The following is a 20,982-nucleotide window of genomic DNA, read 5'->3' on the forward strand; positions in this document are numbered from 1 at the left end:
CATCCTAATTGCTTGCCTACTTTAAAACATATTGGGTATATTGATTACTTTTGGAAAAATTGCCTCTTAGCAGGAAGTCATGACATAGTCATGTTGAAGCTTGTCATATAATACTGATTGTGTACTGTATTCAAAGTACTCATCCAATTTCTTCTTGCAAAAATATTTGATGAATAGCCTTCATTAAATGCCCAGGAGTTTAATGTACTATAGTACTCATGACTGACAGTGCCTTGCCTGGTGTTTTGGCTTTACTGTGATACTGCTGAAGAATCTGTTTTTGATCTGAAACTAAAGAATCTGATAAGAAAGAGTGAGACTGAGATGTGAGTGTAAAACATGATTATGATTATTGTAAGAAAAACATTTCTAAACTAAACAATAAAACAGTGAAGATGAAAGTAATTACTCTTTTGTTTGGAAATGGTGTTTGCACATGCAATGCATCTATATCCTTGGCCTATTTTTAAAAGGAAAAACTGGACTTGCATTAAAGAATTTTTCAAATGGAAAACATGTATATGCAGAAGCAACCTTTTTTTGCTTTAGCAGAATAGTGAGTAAAATCTGCAGTGATTTATAGCCATATTGCCGCCACAAGATTAAAATAATCACATGGTCATATATTGGAAAGGGGAAGAAGGCAAAGTAAAAATAACTTGAGTCCTTTTCTGTGTTAGTTTTACTGATGATCTTAGGCAAAGCAATGTTTAGAAGCATACTTAACCTAAACAACCCAAATTACATGATTCTGTGCTGGGTAATTCTTTTAATTACTTTTACTCATTCTTCCCCTCACTTCTCTTTATGTATGTAATGTAAGGAGGTGATGTAATGTAGGGGAGCATCTAGGCTTTCTGTAGGCTCAATGGAGAGATTTAGGTATATCTGCACTGGCTCTTCATCACTCTTCAAACCGTTACAGAAGAATAAGCCTCTCTCAATGTCAGCCTGCCTCTTTCTCTCTCTCTCATGTACTCGCTTGCTCGCCGATGCACTACATAGTACTTAACTGAGAAGTGAGACACTGAGGCTGCTCTGAGATACGCATCTTAAGGATAGCAACAGTGGTATGACTGTGTCAATTCCAAGTTTGGAGTGTGTGGGCAGCAGTCTTGCACAGCACAAAATGAAGATATGGCCTTATCTAGTTCTCTAGGGGCATTTTTATATGTGCTCCAGGTGTTGGGGTGGGGAGGGCAGCACTTTAGAGTGGCCCTTGGAGCTGCTCTAATTAAAGCACTGATGTGTCTCGTATATCAGCATCCCCATGCTTAAAAATGGTGGTGGAGGTGCTAGAACTAAAGCTCATTTGACGAATTTTTGGTCAAGTGCTCCCACCACCATTTTTAAGTGCAAGGATGCAGCATATCAGAGCAGACTTGGTTAATAGAGTCTGCTGGAGCATGGTAATTCCTGCACTTCAGCAGCCTCCTGCCTTTCGTGTATCAGCATCCCTGTAATTGCCATGCTCTGATGCACTGTATTTGCAGCACATCAGAGCAGCCTCTGCACTCATGTATAGGCACCCTAGGTGCTGAGCGACAGAAAACTGTGTTTGAGTTGCTGCCCTTCCTCCTTGAAGCTTTTGTAATCTGAATCGGGACTGCACAATAGGTATGTCATTTGAGTTTTCAGGCCACTGAGAACTCGGGAAACTACCTGATAAGGATGCTGGCAGGAACCTGGGGTCTTGGCCTGACAGCATGGCTGCTCATCTCAGTGGCTACCCCATAGCTAGCCACCTGGATTGGTAAAGCTGGCATGAAACCTCCAGTAGGCCCTAACCTGCTCACTCTCTGTTACTGGAGTGGCCAGCTGGGGTCATCTGGCCCTCGACTTCTTGCATATAAACCCCTGGCCTGGAACAAGAAGCGTCCGGGCAAGAGGGCAATCTGACCCAAGACTGCCTTGGTGTGCCCTCTGGCTTACTCCTTACTTTCGCTTTCTGTCTGATCTCCTGGCTTCTTGGCTCAGCCCATCCCTGGACTACTCTATTTGATCTCCTGACTCGTGACTCTGCTTGTTCTTGGAAATACAGGGTTGTGATGTCTACCTTTTGTACAGTTGCATACTGTTTAGAGCTTTTGCCAAAAAGGTGAGACCTGGGTACTAGGCTTGAGATGTAGTGTTCCTTCTTGATTGCTCTCTTGGTCCCATGACTCTCTTGCATTCATGACTATCCAGTGGTCCAGTGCCTCCTCTCCCCCATGGAAGTGTAAAGAGGATGGGTCCTCCCAAATTGTTCTGTAGCCTCATGATTAAAACTGTGTCCTGAGAAGTAGGAGAGGTGTGGGTTTAAGTTGCCTCAGAAAGAGGAGGGCTCAGAATGCAAGTCATCCCATGTCCCAAGTGAGTGCTGTAAAACACCGTGGTATTCTAGACATCTGGTGTGTAAAATTGTAGTATGACCTGGGCAAAGTGACAAGCCACTAAAAACAGGTTAACGTAATAGGAAGTATCAGGCAATATTAATAGGCCATATTATAAGTCCCCCTTAATGCATGATAAGTGATTAATCCTCAACTGTATTTGTATTTGTATTTGTAGTTCAAATTGTTTTCCCTGGAAGTGGCTTTCCTACAAGTCATCTGTTCAGTATATATGGGAAAGTCACAACACTTCCATTTTATTTCCTTCCTTTTTTTGTACTTCTGATTTTTTTTTTTTTTTAAAAGATCTCCTGCCTTTCACCATCAAAATCTGTCATAAGCCTTTTTGGAGCGGATCATGTTTGATCTGTTTAAGATGGTAGCATGGAGTCATCAGTGCCTGATTAGAGGCTGAAAATCATTTGTGACATTCCTTAAATTTCATGTATGCAGCACAGGAAATCTCTAGACTGAATAATCAATTACTAAAGAGTCAAGATTCTTCTGAATGATGCTTAGAGCGGTTGAAGTTCCTAGTAAATCTTTGACATCCTTACATTACACTCTGGGCAATGAGGTCTGAATGAAGTTTCAGTAAGAGAAAATCTTTTCCCCATTGTCTCTAAAGTCTGTCGTTAACCTGTGAGCAGTCTATGGAACTTTATCTCTGTAGTGCTCACTTTGACTGATGTCAAGTGTCATTTTAACATGGCTTGTCCAGATGTTGGAAGTTCAGTAGGAAAGCTGATTTGCAGCTATTCCACTTAAACATTTTGGAAACAGGCAGTATTTGACACCTTGTTGCTTCCTGTTCCTGTGGTACCTGTAGGCCTAATCCCCAAATAAGTGGCTTTTGTAGCAAGAAATGATCAAGACACAGATCAGAACTGACTCCAGACTATTGGAATTTGTTAAAAGTCTTTGCTATTTCCAAAATGCAGTGTGATACTATACAATATTGTTATGCAGAGAAAGATGAGCAATAGTTGCTTTCTTGCCTTGGATGAGAGAGATTTGCAGAAGCTGTTATAGTAAGATATTAAGTGAGCCCAGTGTTGGGTGAGATTGAGTTCTGGGTAATAACTGGGTAGTAAAGGGAGGGATTAATTCTTTCAACAAGAACAGGTACTGACTGATATAATTGTGAATTTATAGATTTCGATAAAAGATGCAGAAGTAGCACATAACCCATGATTTGGCAGGGGAAAAATAGGTGGAACAATGTTGACAAAGGAGAGAAACTAATTGTCTTGAAATCACTCCTGGCTGTCTAACTCTGGTTTCTGATCTTTAATCTCAGTGAACTAAGCCTAATAACATGACTCGGGATCTTAAATCTATATTAACAAAGACATTTTATATAGTTTTAGTGACTTCCTGAATGCTTTTCCTATCTACCTTGGAGCATTCTCCTATTGGAAATAGAAATAGATTGAAGTTTTTTTTAGTATTTGATCAACTTATTATTTAACCCATTAAAAATATGTGATTTTAAATTGCACATTTTAATCCAGTGTTTGAATGATGAAGACATTTGCCTTCTAATTTTAATCCAAATACTGTATTTATTTGAATATACTATGAGGGTTTTTCCCCGTCAGCATGGGGAGAAAAGGCCCCTCATCTTATAATTACATACAAAACGGAGGTGGGAGCAGGTGCCTGCTACAGCTCTGACTCTAGCCCTGAGCCCAGGTCAGGTCAGGGTCAGAGCCAGACCCACAGGAGCTTCCTGCCCTGCCCCCCACTCCACTTCCCCTCTGCAGCTTCTGCTCCTCCCTCCCTCCCTCCTCCATACTGTCAGGTGCAGCTCAGCTTCAGCCCAGGCTGGTATCTCTCCCAGTGGGTGGGGCAGAAAGCAAGACGGCCACCTAACCTACCCCCCAGCCACAGCTTTCCTTGTTGTAGCAGTGGGAAAATTTGTTATAATTTTCCAGGTAAAAAATTTAAGTATTGGAGAGTTGCTGTGCATCTCCCTCCCCAGGGAGGAGAAGTAGCAGAAACTGGGGATCAGGGGAAAGGGGCAGAGGCTGTAGGGAGCTTGGGGTGCGGGAATGCAGGGAGTAGGGGGGTCAGGAAGGTTGCAGGGGAAACATGGATGGGGCAGAGAGCAAGAAGGCCACCTGACTGCCCCCCAGCCACAGTGTTCCTTGCTGTAGCAGTGAGAGGGAGATGCAAAGCAACTCGTCAATACTTAAATTTTATACCTGGAAAATTATAACAAATATATAAATTTTCTATTTGTAGAATCTAGTTATCGGGGGGGTTGTCTTATGTTCAGGGTAGTCTTATATTCAAGTAAATACAGTAGATTAATTGTACAGTAGATAAATTGTATAACCCCTTTTATTTAATACACTTTAAAGCTATGTCATTACTGCTGATCTAAATCTGTCTTGCAGATTCGACTGAAAATTAGGAATGTTTTCAGTTTCAACCTTTATCAGTGCAACCTTTGGCAACTTATTTAACTTCTGTGTTTCAATTTACTGTTCTATAAAATGGATGTCGCAATATAATACATTGATAGTTGTAAAGTATTTTGAGATATTCAGCTTAAAAAGTACATTTACTTGAACCAAACTTGTTATATTTGCCATGCAGACACCAAGGTTGACCAATATTTGCTAATATACATAGTATAGTGATGATGCTTTATGAATGTCTGTAGATATATTTGTCAGAGGGATTAATTTTGTTGTAGTTTTGAGTTTCCATAAATAACAAATTCAGTTTAGTGCTTAATATCTGATTATTCAGTACAGGGCTGTCCAAAATCTAGCCCATGGCCTGGATCTGGCCCGTGAAGGCTCTTTATCTGGCTTTCTGGGCTACTGGAATTTGTGGAACTTGGCTTGTCATGGAATGTGGAATAGGGGTGCATCGGTAAAGATTTTTTTGGCTGATACTGATGGCCAGTTATTAACAAGCCATATTGGCGAGTATGCAGGCCAACAGCAGAGAGAGTAGCCAAGTAGGTCTGTCGGGGGAAGGGGTGTGGGGGAGTGAAGGGGTATGTGGGGGAGAAAGATTGAGGCCCCCAAGGATGAGGGAGGGGTGGGGCAGGGGTTGATGCAGGCACTGCTTGGGCGGGGCAGGTATGGGATGGAACTGTGGGAAACTTGTCTGGGGGCTGTGGTGGGGGGCTTCCTACTGCTGTGTACACCCCCCGGGGAGGAACAGAGGGTATGTCCCCCTGGATTTGTGTGTGGGGTGAGGATGGGCTGCCTGCTGCAGGCTTGGGGCCACGGGCTGTGCTAGCCTCTTCCTGGTGAGGGTCTGGGTTGGACTGGGACACTTTGCAGTGGCAGTGGCACTGGAAGGGGGAGCTATGGGGTGGGCTATGGCCACCCCAGAATTCACCATAGCCCCCCCCTCCCAGCACCGCTGCCACCCACCCCTACTCCACCCCTGCCTGTCTCGAAGTGCAGCCCTGCCCTAGCCCCCCCCCACCGGGAAGAGGCCAGCACAGTCCCTGGCCCTGAGCCTGCAGCAGGCAGCCTGCCCTCACCTTGTGCACAAGTCTGGAGCTGCCCCCTCTGCACCCACCAGATAAGATGCCTGTGGCTCCACTCTGCCCTGGCCCGCCCTGGCTAGGCAACACCTGCCTCTGCCCCAGCCACATTCCCTCTCTCACCATGGGGGCCTCAATCTGCCTTGGGCATGTGTGCCTCAATGCTGCAACTGTGCACATGCACGCAACATTTATTGGTGACATTAAGGGCTTCACCAGCCCAAAAACCCAATTGCCAATAATGTCAATTTTCTTTTTATAGTTGCTTATTCGATATAGACTGCTTTATATTGGTGTACCTCTAATGTGAAGCCCTTTGGCACCACTGGCCAGCACCCCATTAGCAGTGAGCTTGGCTCATGCCCCTAGATCTACAGCTGCTGCTGGACCTGCCTCTGTGGCTGCAACCACACTGACCATGGTAGCTGCCTCTGTGCCCCAGTGTGGATCCAGCCCACAAGGAGCCCTCGAGTCTGGATCTGGCCTAGGGCCCCAGGTGAGCTTGACAGCCCTGATTCAGTACATTTATTTTAAGGCCTTTGGATTTACATTTTAATTATCACTGTTTCTAGCAAAAGAAAAATTAGGAAAATTTTGAGCTATTTGATATTTGAACTTAAATATGAGTAACAGTTAATTCAGGTAGTTAATACATCAGCTTTCTATAATAGCTTGTGCATCAGTGGTGATTGTTGCACATTACTGCTCATCTTGATCCCTGGATGGGCACATTAAAAGCACATATAGATGTTTTACACTAAGCAGATGTCCCTTTGCTCTCATCTGAATTCCTTCCAAGCAACATATTGGCATTTCATATGACTCAGTCAATCCCCTTGCTAGTATCGGAGTTCAATAAAGCATTTCCATTCATAAAATTCAATTCATCATAACTCGCAAGGGTTAGTGACACTGGGGTAACTTGAAAAGCTAACAAAGAGAGTGTTCCACATATTTATTTTGGGCAGAGCTGGAAATGTTGGAATATTTAGCATTTTCTTTTTAATTTTAAATCCACAATTTTAGTTGTCGATCAAGTAAGTTTCTTGTTGTGATTATACTGTATTTACTTAAATATAAGACAACCCTGAATATAAGATAACCCCCCCCCAAGTAATTAGGTTTTATATTATTGTAGGCTTGCCTTGAATTTGTCCCCTACCCATGTTACAGCCCAGAAAATAAATCTGAAATATCAGGTACCCCCTTGCCCTCTTCCCTCCCAACCTTCTTCTGCCTGCAGTCCCTTCTCCTCTTCCTTGCTGTCGGATCCTGCTCTCCCTGAGCACATGGAAGTGAAGGGCAAATTAAAAAACACTGACCTTGAAAAGGACATACATGTAATAATTTGCACATAGGCAAATTGCTACAGGTACCCATCAAGAATTGCATTTATCTTTTTTGAAACTGCTGCAAATAGCATAGGTACTCCATAAACACACCTGTAAGCAGCATTTTTGTACCATATATAGTACAAGCTGTGCATGATATTAGTCCAAACCCAAAAGACTCATGGTTTACCATATAGCTCATTGGCCTGGGCCCCAGTAAAGTCAACAGCATTTCAAGCCATGGTGACCCCACAGCTCAGCACTGATCAGTATATGTGTATGCTCCAGATACCCGCCCCATATTCCTCCTGCTCTATCACATACCTTATTCAGATGAGCTATATATCCTTGTTGTAGGTTCCCATCAGTATATATGAAAGTATCTGAATCCTCAGCCTGGAGTGGAAGAGACTTACCAGTAGCAGGGCCACATATGGTTCTTGAATTATTCAAATAGATTTGGACCTGATTTGGCTAATATGACCTGGGACACAAAAAAAAGTCCTTAAAATTTTTTTTAAAAGCAGTATGCTTGCGCAATATGGGCCATGTGTTTTATAGTCCTGGAAGAAACTGCAGGAGGTCATCTAGTCCAACCCCTGCTCAAAGCAGTACCAATCAGTGTTGGCTGGATTTAATCAACTTCATAGTTGGTTTCTATTGCAGTACATGCTGCTTTTGGCAGCATTTTCATGATAGGCAGTGTATTTAATGAGGTTTCCTCATATGCAAATAGAGTATAATCTTATAAAGCGGGATATAAAAAATCTGGAATTCTCAAAAATTGGGCACTTTTTAAATTCCCCCCTCCGCTCCCTTGGATGCAGGGGGGGAAGCTTGCATGTGGTGGCTGACATAGCCATCCGCCACGCTGTGTTGCTGTTCCTCATGTGGCCGCTGATCCAGGACCGGTCACCGGTCCCCTCCATCCCCCTCCAGATGCAGAGGGGAAGCTTGCACGTGGTAAGCTTCCTGCTGCCCCCATCTACCACCCTACTCTGCATGCAGCTGCTGCTCTGGGGCTGGCTGCTACTACTCCGCCCCCCCGCTCCGCGACTGGCTGCTGCTCTCGTTCCAAAAAGCAGACGCAGTTCCGAGCAAGCCAGATTTATGAGGTTATATTGTATAAGACAAGGGACTTCTTTCCCCTATGCTGATTGGGGGTGGGGCTTGTATTTGAGTAAATATGCTAATAGTAGGCAACCATCAATCCCCTGGATTATGGTATATAAATAAAAGCTCTAGTCAGGTGCTCGATGAATCCATTTGTATGGAATCCTGTGACAGTTGCACCACATCTCCAACACGTACACCTAGGCAAGAGTATGGAGGAGTGAAGACTGCCTAAGACCTACAATCCCCCAGTTAGACCAAATTTAGAATCCAAAGGCTGCTGCTTGACTGCCTAATGCCTCAGTGAGGGCATCTTTCTGTCAGGATGATGTCCTTTAGCCTTTCCCCAATCAAGGAGTACCCAGAAAGACTAGGTGAATAGGTTTTTGAGGTGCCCTCTACTCACCTAACTCTGGAGATTGCAACATTGTGGTATTGTGTAGGAGCTACCCTGCCATGGGTAGCCCCACTATGGTGATATGACACCCTCCAGTTGGATGCAATTCATGGTCATACCCAGGACCAAAATTATATTAAAACCCTTATTTTTAAATGTTGGAGGTACTTAAAGTTTTTAGGTTTCGTTTCTGTTGGAAGTAGAAGGCAGTATTATTTTAATTGCATGATGTGCTATTTTACTAATATCCTTTCATACAAATGTACAATAGCAGATGCTTTCATAAGGGTTGCACTGCCCTTTGAAGATCAAAATTAAATAGCTTGATCATTTTTCTTTAGGAAATATGGTGGGTGTTTAGACAAGTCTGGGGATTGGTCTAAGATTGTCATATAAGAAAAACATGCCTTCACTGTGAAATTAGGAAAAGATCCTATTAAATCTTGCCCTGCCTTGTGATTGAGGGGAGGGAGGGGTTGGGTTTTTTTGTGAAAAAATCTGTGTAGTTGCAATAGAAAAGTCTAAAACATATTTTTCCTTTCATTATTTTAAAATTATACCAAGAATATCTTTGGTCAAGGGAGTGTAAGAGTGATGTTGTAGTTATGATGGTCCAGAAATTATATTTCTTACGGTGGCATGTTTTATTGGACCTACTGCAAAGTTGGGACAGAATTAGGCAAGCTTTCAAATGGAGGGCATTCTTCATATCTGACCAGCACAAGCCAAGCACAACTAGTAAAACAACAGTTTTAGGAGGTGGGGGACAGGAATTGCCAGGGGTAGCAAACAAACAATTAGCATAACAAAACCTACTGGGAAATCCAGGCTTATCAAAATGGAGGAAGGTCATTCTTACTTTAGAAAGAACAGTCTCAGAACTTTTGGGACTATTTTTGGACCAGTGAAAGTTACAGGAGAGAGACACTTTTGTTCTCCCTCTGTTGTACCGTGACTCCCTTTGTCAAGTGTTTCTGTGATAAAATCAGCTGTGGTCACATTTGCAACCAACTAGAACAGATTTAACTGCTGTTGACTTGGGACAATTAGAACAGAGGGCTGCTGGCAATGAGAGAGACTTGTAAAAGTAAATGTAGAGCTCTGTGGCCAGAAAGAAGAAATTATCACAGATACAAAATGGCAGAATGTAATGAAGCAGCTGCAATACTTGCATTAAAAGTGAGTTTATCTTTTCTCTTTAATATCATGTAACTAAGTGCTGTAATTGCTCCAGGGAAAGTGAGATCTAGATTGAGAGGTTGAGAACAGAGATAGTCCATGGGATAACCAGAGTTTTAAGCTGTGACCTATAAAACGGAAGTGTTTCTGAGTCAGTGTATTATTGTATTATCTGGATTAATCACAGTAACAGTCCTTCTGTATTTTATATAACAAAGTGTGTCGAGGTAATAAAGAAATGTTACCTTTTTTGGCAGCCTTATTTTTAATTCTACTGCAATTTTGCCTGCATGTATTTTTTAGTAAACATACGTTAACCAGACTTCTAACATTTCTTATTTTTAGAGGCAACAAATTCACTCTCCCAAATATGGCGAATTCATTTGCCCTTTCCTTACCCTCGTATTTCTGTACAAGGCACATACTGCCTGGACCAATTAGTTACCATTTAAACTCTTTTTCATTGTCCTGATTGGTTGGATCTAGTCTATGCCTTTAAGCTGTATGTTATTGACATTTTCTTCAAAGACTCAAGCTAGAAACAGATGATAAAATGAGCTGTGCTCTCCAGCAGATAAATTTACAGTATTCAGCTGTTTGTAGGTGATTATGCTGGGCTGCAACAAAATAAAGCCTAAAGCGTCATATTAACTGTGCCGTTTATATGGGTGCTAATACACTTTGAATAAAACCCTCAATTACTAAGCACTTTTGAGTCCTGACAAGACAGTCCCATGACGTTAATGGTATCTTTATAACCTTTTTAACTTCTTGTTTCTCTGACAGAGCTGTACAATAACAGCAATGGGTTTGCCCTTGGCAAGCAAAAACTCATTTTGAGAGGATAATAAGTATTTACTATTTAGATAGCTGGCAATAAAATTTCTCTGAATGAGATTTTCCTGAGAAAATACAAACTGATTAAATTACTTTCTTTAATGGACTGGTGAAGCGTGTAACAATAGTTTGTTGAAGCAGCAAGTCTAATGTTTAGCTTCCTTTTTCAGTGAAACACGGGCAGCCTTTTCCCCCAAACAGTGTGAATGATGAAAATTTCACTGAAAAATTCATAACCACTCCTCCCCAATATGTCAGAAAATACAGCTTTTCTTCTTACAAGAATACAAGAAATGCAAATGTTGACAAACCGTATTATAGTTATGAAGAGTATTTTGAGAGATCTTCATTTTTCGTCATATAAATACTTGAGCCTTTATAAACCTATGAAATGTGATGCCAAGTTATGTATCACGAGCAAACACCTTTTAAAAATGTAGGTAAACTAATTTGGTATACAATACATTTGGAAAAATTTTGCTTTTATTTTCATAAATAAGGTTATACTAAAACATAGAAATAGAATTAAAATATAACATTATAATAGCAGGTTTTAAATGAAAAGATATTTTTAAATGCTTCATAATTTCTTCTGTATGAAACCAATATTCAGTTATATAGGTGGCTTTCTAGTTAATATAATAGCCAGCCAGCTCATTTTTATGCGTGTGAACTTAGGATGTTTTGTAGTTCAAACATTTAATTTTATATCCTAAATCTGTGATTGACCTTGGGGCTGATAGTATTCAAAATAATTATTTTGTGAATGTGTGCCCACATGCACAGTTTAAAAGCATCAAATTCATAGTTTTTATTGGAGGTAAAAGTGTTCCATATTTGTCACTATAATAACAATGATCAAAATAAGACCTTGAGTATCATGTCTTTATATGAATTTTTTTTTAATTTCCATCTTATAAATATCAATTTAAACGCATTCATTTCCTCTCAAGCCCTTGGCACTGACGCATCTTTTCAGGCGGTTTTTTTTCATTCCAGAAAACCTTTACTTTTGGCATCAAAAAGTACAAGGGATGGCACCAGCAGTTTTATAATATTTAAAATAGCATTGGGGAAAGGAAAAAGATAATATTTCTTTTCCTTTTCTAAATTGAACATCATTCACTACAAGGAGCGGCTGTTACCTGCAAACTAATTCATAATCCCTCTTATATTTAATTTCAGAATGTTAGTGTATCCCCGCTTTCATAACTCTTTTGAAAGGCGTTCTTTTATACAGTACAGCTTATACAGAATTGAACTAATTTATACATTGAAATCTTACTGTTCTTGGACACAGTGGCATATAGTGCTTATTGAAGGGAGGGGGGGACCACTTTACTTCTTCCACCTGCCCCATGCCCTCCCAGATGCACGCTCTAGGGTGGTGCTGCCCTGCCCAGCTCCTGTGGCCAGGCAGAGGCAGCTCAGGATTTCCCTCAGCCCTGCAAAGGCTACTAGGGTGTAGGGAATACCATTCCACTCACTCCACTCGGCCCTCTTCCCAGTGCTGCCCTGCCTGCCTTCTGGACCCCAGGCAGGGGCAGACTCCCAGCAGGGCAGCATCCTGGCACCCCTCATAGTCTGTTCCTGGAGTGGGTGCCCCCTCTCCCACCCAAGTTATGCTAGTGTCTGGACGTGCCAAACTTGACTAATAGAGACAACTAATTGTCACAGAATTTTAATGGTAAAATAACTGTGCTTCAGTGCATATACTTTTTAAAGCATTGAATTATTTCGTCTTCCTAGTTAGTAAAGTTCTTAAGATAAAGGAGAGAGTACATTTTTAATTAACCATGGGCTTGTTTTTGACAAGCGGTCCCCCCCTCCCTTCAGTAGCATACTAGAGCTTATTACCATGCATATAGTAAGGTTCAGTTGCTACCTTACAGCTGGATTCACAGGCACGCAAGCAGTGTGTTCATATACTGAATATCATAAAAAAACAAGTACTAAAGTGTGAGTTCTGCACCCCCCAGTCCTGTTGACTGCTCAGAATCTTCAGTTAATCATCTGCAATACTTTTCAGCATTGGTGACTACCATAAAGAGAATACAGCTAACAAACAAATGAACAAAAATCATAAGGCCAAAATAGTCTTACATGAAATCCTAGAATTGAAGCACTTTAATTCCCTAATGTTTAGCGATGAGACTGTCTCCAGGTGAACTCAGTGGGTTAATGTTGTTAGAGCTTCAGCTTAGAATTGTGATTCCTGTATCGAGAGTGTTTTTAAATATTAAAACAAACAAACAGGCCTGCTTTGGCCTCATCCCAGCACTACATTATTAGCTTATTGGCTTGCTGACTATAACTTTTAGAAATTTATTCAAGCACACCTGATGTATTGGCATGTACAGGTATTACTTTAAATATTTCTCACTTTGAATTTTTCTTTCTTAAGAGGAGATTTTCTGTTTCACATGGGAAGTTGCTGTTGTGGGTAGGGCTTTTACACTGAAACAAAGTAACAGATTGAAGTTGTTTCAGGGCTTTAATCCCTTGGTAAATTAGCCAGCAGGCTAGCCTTTTCATAGACGTGCTAAACAACAGGTTGATGCCATTTGGGCATTAGCAGTGAGAACCACCTGAGGGAATAGGTTATGAATAAGAAGAGATGTGATATGGAGAGAAAGCATGGCTTGCTATTAGAACAGTTCATACTTCTGGCAAAAAAACCAGTAACTATAAATGAGTCCTTATCTTTCAAAGTTTTAGGTTTAGATAAATACTTATTTTCTGATTGCTGTGAGTTTTGTTGGTGATTGTAGCAGTAGACATAAATGTGTAAAAATATCCCTTGTCTCAGACGGTTTTTTAAATCTAATTGGGAAGAATATTTTTACAAATTTATCTTTAAAGTTTATGCAACAGTATTTTATGTAAAGATGCACATTATACAGCATCTGAATATTGTTGTGTAACTATGTTATGAAAAAAGAATTGAAGGTCTATGTTGGCATTTACATCTAAATGCATTTTTTCTTATGGTTATGTAGCAAGCTCATTCTTGTTAGCTTTCGGTTTAAAATGTAAACAAGTTTTACTGATGATTTTTAATATATATTTAACAATTATATAGAATACTTCATTAAAATCAGTAAGAAAGATAAATTTACTGAAACACTGTTTCTATTTTACATATTTTTTCCAGTGCCATATTAAAGTGTTAATTTTACCTAATGCAGGGTAGTATTGTAAAGAAACCTTACAGGTTCCCTGCTTGTAGTAGGGAATTGATATTTTGGTATTGATAACTGTCAGCAAGATGCAACATAGAGAATTGATATAAGATTAAAATCATTAAAACAACCTGTTAGCCTCTGAGGCCCTCTCTGAGAGCTTTTAATTTTCCATTTAGAAGGGGGTTTTAGGGATCAATATGAAGATCTGTTGATAATATTATATTTAATTAGAGTAATCAAAAACCATACTCAGAGCATGACACCTGCCAGGGAGAGCTTCAAAAAGATGGCAAGCAGCATGTGTTAGTATAGCTTCTTTTGCTTGTCCATGAGCACTAATCTAGGAAAAGTCCCAAATGGGGCAGCTACTCAGCTATTTTATTGACTTTGATCTGGTTTGGGGGGCAGTTTATTTTCCCATAATGCCCTTGATCAATGATTTCCTTTCAGCAGTGATGTAATTAAAGAGCTTTAGTCAGCTTGCACTGTGTTGTCTTGAAATTTATTATTCTGGAGATTTAAAGAAGATCGATAGGGTGCAGTGGCCCGATGTTTAGACCAGAACAGGAGGACCCTACTGAGAGAATAAGACACGCAGGAAACAAGGCTTCAGGACACAAACAAGATGTTTACCTGGGACCTTGAGCTGACCTATTCACAACACATCCTGTTTAACTAGTGGCATTTTATTACCTATTTTTATCACATAGTCTCAAAACTAGCATGGCCTGGGTATTATTGATTTGAGTTTGTTCAAAGAAATTGAAATCAGATATTCTATCAAAACAGTAATTACAACGTTTTTTCCCAGAAAAATAGTTACATTTATCACTGTGGTTGCAAAACCTGATTAAGAAGTTATTTCAAATAATGTTCTTATCCAAAAAGAAATGAAAAAGCAAATAAGATTGCTAAGGGTATACATAAACATTTTTAATTTTTTTCTAAAAGAGTAAGTTTGTGTGTGTGTTTTTAAATCAAGTGGAGGGAAATACTACAAAGATCATTGTAACCTAGTCAGTGTTTGAGGACTGGACAGAATAATGTAGAAATCCCTCCCGTCTCTCCACAGCGGGTGAAGCAGTGCCCTTCCCTTCCAACTCTGCATCAGAATTCAGGTTTTGATGATTTGGTCAGTTCAGTCGCCTTTCTATTCCATTTGCCATACTCTGATCAACAGGGGATAAACCAAGAAATAGGGAGGGAGGTGTTTGTTTTGTATTTGGTGAAAGCATGTGGAAAGTCATACAGGTATTCTGAAGATATCCATATGAAATAGCCTATGTTCTCTGAGAGTCCGCATAGAGTCCCAGAGACTCTTGGGGTTTCCTAGAACTGTTAAAAGGTGGCCTATCCCTAAAAAAGTATTGCAGCAGAATGCTGGTGTCAGTTTTACAAAAGTTGTGGGGTTTTTTTCTATGTATTGTTATAAGTACCGTTGTAATTGCTATCCTCCATTTGAAGTATACAGCAATAACTAGTTATTTGGTTTCAGGGCAATAATGCCAGTTATCCTAAAAACATTGGAAATAATTAGTGATGATAATTAATAAAGCTGCTCCATAGTGGGTGCGTCTACACGAGATGTTTACTGAGGACCTGCCTGATTAGCTCCGCAGTAGGTTCAGTGCCTACATGTGCAGCCCTATTAGGTCACAGTAAACTAATTAATTCTGCCGTAGGTTAGTACTTGTAAACACAAGTACTTTCCCATGGTAGTGTTCTTTAATGTGCAGCAACTCACATGTACGTGGTGACGGGGCTGGCTGGGGCATGAGGGTGCTTCAGTAAGGGGGCTGCCTCCATTGTGCCACAGCCAGCCCCTTCGCAGCATGTTGAACCAGGCTCTGCTCACTGCCAGCTGGGGCATAACATGGCTTAGCATGCTGCAGTCCCAGCCTCGCCTGTAAATGGAGTGCCTGGGAGCAATAAATTCCAGTACGATATGCACTGGAGTTTATTGTATCACATTCATTTCACATGTAGATGTGCCCTGTGTTACTCGGGTTACATCAGCGTAGGTTGCTTTAACCAGGTAAGATAAACATACTACATCATCCCTCCAAAGAGGTTAATGATTTCATCCTTTTGACAGTTGGTTTGAGGTCAGTAAACTTGACTGTTTTGTCACACATGCATGCAAATGTACAAAAAAAAAAATCAGGACCCTGTTTTATCTGGCATCAATATTGATGCTGTGGGTTTAAGAATATGTTTTTTGTAAACCTGACACATTCATTTGGTAGATATGGTCAATCTACAAGAGTATTGGCTAAGTTTTCAGAAGCTTTTTTCACATGACAAATATTTTAGGCAGTCAGTGATCAATGTAGGGAGGATACCCTACATCAGTTGAAATAGCGTGGAAAGCTAGTCTATCTAGGTTCAGTGGTGCTAATATTTGGATGGTCAGTGCCATTTACATGCATATTTGCCAATGGGAGCTTTCATATATATGTTATTTATTTTTCATATATATGTTATTGAAATAGCATGGAAAGCTAGTCCACTCTGTGTTCCATCTTCTCATATTTTGATGTCTGAGAGATGGGCAGGACATCAGTGAGCTTTACTGTACCAGATGTCTGTCATAGTACACAGTTTTAATGCTGGCAATTAAGTGCAAGCAGTGTCTAATTTTTTTATAGGTTCTTTTTGCCACTGTCCCTTGGAAAGGCTACCTGCAGTTTTACTACACTTAACTATTATTGACACTTTGATATTTGCTGAATAAAGCTAGTGGTGACAATAATGACTACTTTCTCATGGTGCCTCCCATGAGACGCTGTAAAGCAAAACTCAAGGTCACTACCAGGGCAATTGAACTCTTGATTTTTTTTTTTCCAATTTTGATATGTTATACTTTTCAATTTTGATATACTAACTACAGTATGATGTAGAGCAACCACTCCTATCTATGAAGTTAACACTTGGCTGTTCTTCAGCTTAATGTTAAAGGCTTTACCTCAAGCAATCAGTGCTGGAACACATCACCAGGGAAATGAAACCACATGCAGTCCTTCTACAAGAAACACACATTGGGCAGTTGCAGAAGATGAAGATTTCAGCCTACAGTCTTGCAGACTCTGTAGCTAGTAGGATCCATGGCCTTGCTACCTTCATCAGAAACACCTGCCGTACACTACCAAGGGACATAACACCTCCCAGAGTGCAATAGGATGGAGCGATGTCCATTGTCAATATATACAAGCTACCCTCTGCTGTGCTGTCAATCACATCCCTGCCTATTTACAATCAAACAATCTTATATGAAGGTGACTTCAGTTGTCAACCTCAAGATTGGAGATATTCTGCTAATAGCAACGGATACAATCTTTGTCTCTGGTCAAAACCTTCACATATGACCTGAAGGAGCCACATACCTTCCATTCTAGACATTGGAACATCCAGATAAACCCAGATCTCACCTGGTGGAAGGGTGACTCAAGTAAAATACCATAAGAAAAGTACTTGAAAAGTTTCTGTCATTTCAGCACAGACCCTCATTCATCATATTGACAATATGATTTGTTCAGCACACACCATCCAGACCAGCTCCAAGATGGAACCTTCAAAAGGTGGATTGGCAGAAATACCAAAGGCTGACCAGTGAGGGGATCCATCAGAAAACAACTGATGGAAACAACTGGTCTAGGCTACAATATATTTACAAGCTGCTAAATTGAAATAGCCAAACTGTGTGTACCTAGAAGCTACAGAAGTCATTATGTGCCATGCTGGGACAAGCAGTATGAACAGCTCTTTAACTTTATCAAACAATGTAATAACTCTGCAGTTCCCCCACCCCCACTACCATAAAAGGATTGGATATGACCCACTTGAGCAAACAAACATGGTGCATCATTAACCATTGTACAGGTAAAGGCACCTAAAAATGACATTGTCCTACTTCAGCAAACTCCCATCATGAAAACACTGGTCAACAACAGCAAGTACAGTTAACCAAACAACACATAGAAATGATTAGGCACCTGACTCATGAACAACTTAAAGTGTCCAATGTTGATTTTAATTTAACCACCCCTGTTTCTGGCAGTGAGTTTGACAGTTATTAAAGCGATCAAGACTGGAAAGGGTGCTGGACCAGATAAGATAGTCCTAGGATTTCTTACAAAGCTTGGTGCCACAGTGAAAAGATGGCTTCAGAAATTCATGTATAAATGTCTAGAAAGTGACAGACTTCTGAAGAAAAGCTAACATCATTGCTATCCTGAAACTTAGTAAAACCACAGTATATATACAGACTCAGGAAGTGCATAATCCTGTATAGAATAGAGAATATCCTTGATCTCCAGCTCCTAAAAGAACAAGCTGGCTTTCTTAAAAAGTGGTGGACCACTGACCAAGTTGCATTAGTTACGTCTGACATAGAAAACAGATTAGGTGTACAAACACCTACACATGATTCAGAAGATTCTGAAATGAAGTAGAAAACAGGTGTGGTCTGTATCTACCTTACAGCTGCCAATGATGCTGTACAATAGTATAAACTATAATATAAACTTTAATATAAACTGCACTCCATGATACTTGAATGCAAGCTATGAATTTTCATCATGAACTTGATCTCCAGCTGATTATTTAGACTCACTACCAGCCAAGGAGAAAAAAGCAGAGTACGATCTATGAAGAATGGCGTCTTCCCCCAAGGGTCAGTGATGGCACCAGTGTTTTTCAATGTATATATCTCAGACTTCCCACATACAACATATAAGCAATACATGTACACTGACTATGTTGCCATAGTAGCTCAAGGAATTGACCTGACGGAATTGAAAAAGATACTGAGTACTGACATGGAACTCATCTCTGAGTATTTCCACAAATAGCATCTTAAGTTGAGCATCAATAAATCAGTATCATCATTCTTTTATCTGGACAGTTGCTGAGCCAAGAGCACATTGAGTATCAGAGTAGGCAATCGCATCCTTCCCCATGAGTACACCCCAGCCTACATAGGAGTCGCATTAGACTGTTCCCTTGTCTATAAACATCACATTCAGAAGGTGAGGAGTAAAGTCTCTGCATGGATAGCTGCCTTAAGATGTTTAGCCAGCGCAACATGGGTGCCAACTTCAAAGTGCTTAGAACCACCACACTTGAAATGGTGTATGCCCCAGCACAATATTATGCTCCCATATGGTCCATACACTATCACACTAGAAAACGTGACAGTGTTCTTAAACAGTGTGCTGATACTCATAACAGGCTGTATAACTTACACATGGAAATGTACTCCCTATATTCTTGGACATTAGACCATGTGATATAAGAAGAGAGACCGTAACATCATTACTGGCAGTAGAGGCAAGAGATGACAAAAATTACCTGCTACATCATCTGTTAACTGAAGACCCAAATAGATGGAGGCTTAAGAGACTTCAAAGTCATAAACTTTTTCTACATGAAGCCTACTAGCTCCTGGAAGAGATTGGGGATGCTGAACCAAACCTATGGGCAGCAATAGAGTAGGTTGACTGCTGGAAAAGGTCAAATCTATTTCTACTGCTTTTATACCAACACCGAACGAGTCTCCCAGTGTGCACAGTCTTGACAGAAGTATGGGTCAAACCGAACAGACTGAGATCTGGATATGGACATTTCAAAACAACACTTCACAAGATGAATATCTTGGACAGCCCCCTGCCTGAATGCAGTGTCCAACAAAAACAGCACAGCACTTAATTGAAAGCTGCAATCTTTACAAATGCCCAGATGGGGCAGATGAAATCCGCACATTGAAAAATAATACTGGACACCAACTTATAGATTTGGAAGTTCATATTTGACACTATATGAAAGAGAGAGCACAAACTATTACTGACACCTTTATATTTGTTGATTAATGAGAAATATGTTTTTTTTTCCCTGCTTTGAGCTTCTCTCTAGAAAAGACAGCATTTTTATACAAAGTTCTTGCCCACCCTCCCTATTCCTTTATACCAAATGTCATCCTGCAGATTGTTACGCGTTTTACAAAGTGATTTGTTGTTCTACAGAGACCAATTTTTTGGATTTCTTATTTTGCTGTGTCCCAAACCATCTGGGGAAAAAGCAGAATACTGGACATACTGAAATAGTTCAGTGTATACACTCTGTTTTGGGGTTCATTTCCTACTAGTTTTGTTTCTAAGCAAACTGTGGGTATCTTTAATATTCCTGTCCCAGAAATTCCTGTGTAGCTTCCTGAGGTTTCACAGGGCCTTTTAGCATCCTTGAGAGAGGCCATTGGAACTGTAGGTTAATAAGTCAAATCCCCCGTGAATCTTCCTTTTGATATAACAGGATTGTCCCAACTCATTAAAAATGATAGGAAGTAGTTAGCTCCACTCTATTTGTAGCATTGTTTATTCAAAGAGATGGTTTTCAACCAACTTGACACCTGTGAAGTTAAGTACAAAAGATAGACATAACAGATGTCTAAAAAGTGACTTCTTCATGGTGTGATACTGTCTTTTCAAGCTGCAGTTGCAGTGTTAGACTATTTCATTGACAACTTCCAGTCATGCTAACACTGCAGTCTGTGGACTGAGAGAAGTTCAGGTTTGTTCAAACTAATTTAAAGTAGCAAAGCCTGTGTGTAAAGGAGAGTGTTTCTCTGTGAACTTGAAGGTAATTACAGGCATGCTAGGGAGCCCAAACTACATTTGCAATGTTTCTATTGTACAGAATATCAGGGTCTAAATGAAAACGTATGCAGTTCCTCTCCTGCATTCAGGTATGTTGCAGAATTCTTTGAGGAATCAAGCTTATTTTATAAAAAGGTTATCTGTCTTTCAGAATAGGAAGTGAGTTGGCTGGTTAAGACAATTTGCGAGGGGATCATGTTACTTTACTTTTTAAAAAACGTTATTTGAACGTCCTGGAGGGTAAAATTCTAAGCAAGGGTGGATGAAACAAATAGATATTATTTCAGAGGTGGAGCAGCATCTCAGCAATCTAGAATGGGAAGGCCTTAAAATTACAATTTTAAGATATTTTTCCTTTTCAAATTAATATGATTAATATTAATTAATGCTAGCTTTCTGTCCAA

General features: G+C 40.3%; 1 protein-coding gene across 3 annotated transcripts in view; it reads left to right on the forward strand.

The window, feature by feature from the left end:
* Positions 1–20,982, forward strand: part of RSRC1 (arginine and serine rich coiled-coil 1) — a 305,589-nt gene that overhangs the window by 196,691 nt on the left and 87,916 nt on the right. The gene's annotated exons all lie outside the window — the stretch shown is intronic.

Source organism: Crocodylus porosus, unplaced genomic scaffold (assembly GCF_001723895.1).
Source record: "Crocodylus porosus isolate Cpor-Errol unplaced genomic scaffold, CroPor_comp1, whole genome shotgun sequence".
NCBI classification, from domain to species: domain Eukaryota; kingdom Metazoa; phylum Chordata; order Crocodylia; family Crocodylidae; genus Crocodylus; species Crocodylus porosus.